The sequence below is a fragment of the Cryptomeria japonica genome, chromosome 7, assembly GCF_030272615.1.
Source record: "Cryptomeria japonica chromosome 7, Sugi_1.0, whole genome shotgun sequence".
NCBI classification, from domain to species: Eukaryota; Viridiplantae; Streptophyta; class Pinopsida; order Cupressales; family Cupressaceae; genus Cryptomeria; species Cryptomeria japonica.
This window is the reverse complement of record NC_081411.1, coordinates 741,875,455-741,880,846: the sequence shown is the minus strand read 5'-3', so window position 1 is coordinate 741,880,846 and position 5,392 is coordinate 741,875,455.

Sequence of the window (5,392 nt, the reverse complement as noted above, 5' to 3'; positions counted from 1 at the left end):
CCATTCTCGTCTTCTATCTTTAGCCATCTGTAGTGTGATTTTTGGCCTTGTGTTTGGTCAATCACGTGCATGATGTGGTCTCCTTCACCCACTTTGATCTTCTAGATTAGACTCTCCTAGATCTCTGTTGTTTCCTTGATCTCGAGCCGCAATCCTCTACCATCCTTCCTTGATCTTTGCAGTTGCCAATTGATGTTGGACCAACGACCTTACTGACACACCACACCGACCTGTGCATGCATGCATCTTCACTTCACGTGGCACCTTTGTTGACATCTACCTTGGCTCACTATGTTTGTCCGACTTGGTCACTCACCAGTAGCACACAACCGAGTTCATCTACCAATTCACACACCCTACCGGTTATACCATAATCAGTCTGTCTTTACCTTTTCACTTTGCTTCTCTTTTGGTGGAACACCTAAACTAGTCAGCACTCTTGCCAACCTACCTCATGCACACCTTCAATAGATGGGAGCCTTCTGCATTTGCACTTTATCAGCTTACTAGTTGACATCTTGTTACCTTACCTTATGATTTTAAAAAAAAATCTTAAGTAACTCTTTTAGTGGATAAATTGGAGAAATTGAAAAATGTGACATACATGATCTTCCATTTGATAAGGGGATGTATACAAGAGGTTTTTAAATTATTTTGCATTAACAAATTAATTTTTATTGTTGTGTGTAAAACTTATTGTACTCCACCATATTGGAAATGAAAGTAAGAGTAAAAAGGAGTATAAGTAGAAAAGAAAGTTGGGTAAAGGGAAGTTATGGGTAGTTACCCAACTACTTCATATGTGAGTAAGTTCTTTATATTGGGAAAAATTTTATGGTAAAAGGAGGCTCTTCTCTATGGAAAGAATTTTGTAACCAATTTTATGCCATATTCATAGTCGAGATTTTTACTTTGTCAAAATATTTTATTTCTCCATGAATTTTATTCTCAAATAGACTTTGTGTTGTTCAGACAAAGAGTGGGCTTTGTATCACCAATATGAAGAGATATTGATAAACGGTGTTTTATCAATATTGACAATTATTCATTTGAATATTTATAAAATTATTGAGAGACTGTGTAGTGTCAATATTTGCATATATTTTCTATTGGCAAGTATTTATCTCATTTTATTCACTATTTGTACCAAAACTTATTAATAGACTTTGTGTTGTTAATAAATCTTTATATTTTATTTTGGTTGCAATTGTTTATTTCTTGGAGATGAGGGATTATTTTGAAATATAAAAATTAACATTTGAGGGAGTTGCTCCTCTTTGAAAGTAGAGGAAAATCATCCTTACCATGATGGTTTATCCAATGTTGCAAGGTTTTGTTGATGTCCATTGGGAAAGTTGGTAAAGAAAGTATAGTGACAAATTCATTTGCTAACAGTTTTTGGCGACTCTGTTGGGGATCGAAGTGCCTTGTGCATTCGATATTCAAAAAAATTAAGGTACCTCCCCTAGGATGGAGGTTGGTGGTTCTATTGAAGATAAATACTAGAAGGCCTTTGTGAGATATCCAGAAGTACTAAAAGATTGGATTCCAGCAAGAAAGGAGAATGACACAAATATCTCACTCTTTATACCATCATTTAAAGAGAATCCAATCATTGAAGTTGTAGGAGATTTAATAAAAGAAGCACAGTTCTTGAAAGATTTTTATGGTGTTGTGCCAATCCAGAGAAGAAATAAATCTCCACCTCAAGACTTGAGAAAAGAAGAAGAAGTTGGTGACATTAGGAATGAACAAGGCAATGATCTTGAAACAAAAACAAGTCACAGTCAGAAAGAAGAAGGAAAAAAATCTAGTAATTTTCAGACCTCTGAAGTTCTCATCTCAAATGCACCTTTGGGAGAATCAATACAACAATTTCCATATAAGCAGTTGCAAGATCAAGATATTCAAGGTACAACAAAAATCATTGACATTGAGACTCTCTTTGTGAAAGATGATATGGATGTAAACAATGAGGAATATCTTGAATCCATATTTATTTTCCCACACATGCATTGTACCTCTCCCATAGATGGGATAAATATTATATTGATGTTGTTGCTCATTTCTTTTCTTTCTCCATCTTACAAAAATTTGACTAGAAGAGGGGAAAATGGAATGAAAGGTCAAATGATCAAAATGACAATGAAATAAGCATGAAAACACTAAAACATCAAAAGATCATTTATACCTTTTCTATTTTACCTCTTCCTCAGATTGAGCCTTCGGTGAAGTTGAATAGCACCTCTCTTTAACTTGATTGGATGGGATCCCTCTTGATGGATGTGGAATTCTCTCCAAATGCTCAACAAGGTAAGTGGATTGTTGGATTGGATTTAGATTGAAAGATTGAGGATGGATGGATCTGATAGAGGATTATGAAGAGGACGAGAGAAGAAATAGGCAGCATGACAATGCATGAGAAGTGGATGATTTGTGAGGAGAATAGGCTCCAATTTATAGATTGGAGAAGGCCAATGGAGGGCCAAGATTGATTTGATCATGAAGGGTTGACATTGATTCTAGATAGAAGGCATGGATCAAGGGTGCCTTGGAAAAATAAACAGGAATATAAAACTCCTTGGGAAAAAGGGGGGAGAAATTTGAATTTCAAATATGAGGAATTAAAAATTCCAAAATAAGGATGCATTGAGGAATTCAAAGAAATTTGAATTTCTTTGAGAGATTCAAAGTTGATGTGACATGAGTGGGAATTAAAAATTGAGGGATAATGATAATCATGATTATGAGAGACTCTAGAAGGATTAATTAGGTTGAGTGGGATTAGAAAAAGTGATTTGTAGGAATCACATGACTAGGTTCATTAATTAGAATTAATTAACTAAGTGGGTTTAGTGGAAATAATTACTGGAGGGGACTTTAGAAGAATAGGGGAATAATTAATTTATTTGATAAATTAATTATTGGACAATAGTGATAGGATTAATTAAATTAGATTTAATTGATAATGAGAGGAATAAGGATAACACAATTAAATTAATTAATTATGTTGATAGGCTTAAATTAATTAAATATTAATTTTAGGTGTCTACATTTTGCCTGTCTTTGATATAGCGTCGTGAAATGATGTTATATCAAAGAAGAATAAAACATAGTGGAAGAAAAGGATAAGGACTAGTAGCATGATGCCCTAGTCATGAGATGAAGAAAAGGATAAGGACTAGTAATAGGATACCCCAATCATGAGATGAAAAAAAGGATAAGGACTAGTAGCAGGATGCCCCAGTCATGAGATGAGGAAGAATGATAAGGAGGAAGGATGACAAGAAAGTGGTGGTATGCCCCCTCGAGAGGACATGGGAGTTCGAAGAACATGAGTGTGCTCTTGAAAGGAATTAGAAGAATAAGTGATGAAAGGATGAAGATAATGAAAGAGGGAACTAGGATGGGCTGGAGTGTTGTGAATGAAATGAGAAAAAGAAATGATAAATGGATTGGATTTCTTATTGAGCAAGTATAGAGAAAAAACCTAGATTTGATATTGCCATGGATAATCTTCACCATTGATTATAAGAACCAAGATGATATGAAGATCCGAGGCATGGACTGACGCTCAGTCAAACAAGAATACCTTGCACACAATCATGAAAGTGTTGATAAACACTAATGCAAGGTTGTTGGTTCATACAAGGAAGACCTTCAAAAATACCATGCCATGAAAAATATGCCCCATTATACACGAGCCAAGACATGCCAAGATATAGGATGATCAAGGCAATCCTGAACAAGTATAGTCATGGGACACAAGATGAAAATAAAAGAAAAAGCTTAAGCATGCCAACGACATGTACATGACCAACTAATATCTCTTGCCAAGAGTAGGACATGGATTTGGATAACCTGCCGAACTAGGGAAGGATGCATCCCAATGGGCAGGTGATGGATTTGGATGAACTTCTAGAGATGGGAAGGATTCATCCCGATGGGTAGGGTGTGGATAGATTGATGGGATTGATGAATGACAAAAGACAAGTTGGATGTGCAAGATCTGCAAATGAGAGGATTGTTTCTTGGATTTGATTAGTAACATATGGATGGGTGCTTGGATTAGGCACAAGTCAGTGCGAGCTCAGGTAGATGGGGATAGATCAGTTTGATGGATTGGATAGGATTGGAAAAAGGATAAATGATTAGATAGGATGAAAAAAGGGGGATGGATGATTGAGTAGGATTGGATTGGGGATGGGATTAATGATTGAATTGGAAGAGGTGGAGAATATGATTGTATGAGATAGGATTGGATTAGAAATTGGATAGGATGGGGTGGATTGGTGGATATGATTTGATTGACTGGAACCAATGACAAGGGAGAACCAAGGATTGGTAAGAGGATGGATGAATGGAAGGTGGGAGTTATTGTATGGATAGGAGACAGATGGATGGTGCAGATGGATATGTATAGGATATGGAGGACTGGAGGGGAGGGTGATGGAGACCCAAGGACTATGCTGCAAAGGAGTGCAATGCCCCACACTAGAGGTAGTGGAATTAAGGATGTAAGGATGGTGAATAAATATGGATGAGATGAGAGGATAATATATAATGGATATGGATGGTAGAGGATTAAAGCTTGTGTTTTCCAAAGCATGTATGCATATACATTATTTTGCCTATTATATGATCAAGGTGAAAGATAGGAATGGAGGATTCATTTTGATAGGATGAGGGATATGAGATGGAGGATATGGATAGGATAGTCAAGATCAAAGATAGGAAAGGAGAATGGACTTGGATATGATGCAGATGGATGGGAGGATTACGTGGATGTAGCTTTCCCTTAAGTGTAGAGTGCAAGAGGATGAGGGGATTACACATGATGCTTGTTTGCCAAGTTTTCATCATGGTACTTACCCAAGGTTCCACAAGGAGTGGTTTTCACCATTGGATGAAATGATTTTTCTTTACTTTTTTCTGATTTATTTTTTTTTGTATTTTTCTTGATTTTTTTTTGAATTTTTGAATTTTTGGAATAGTTTGGATGGATAAGGATGAGGATGAGTGGATATGGAAGATAGTGGATGTGTGAAGGAGGAAGGGAGGACTCAAGCATCGAGCTCCATGGATGGTATCCCTTAATATTTCTTTGAATTGGATGTATACTCATAGATGCTAGTAACAATAATTAGGGAGATGAAATGGCTAGGGGATGGAAGATAATGATTTGGAAAGGATTGGACTAACGAAATGGGATTGTGAAAAGTGGATGGTGGATAATGGATGGGGTTTTGAAGAATTTGTGGAAGAACAAAATTGGCACACACCTTGAAGGGGGGTGGAGTAGTGGGGGAGAGTATTTTGAATTAGATGGGGGATAGAGTGTGGATTTTGGGAAATGAGGACCCAAAATAGAAGAAGGGGATGATGGAGTTGG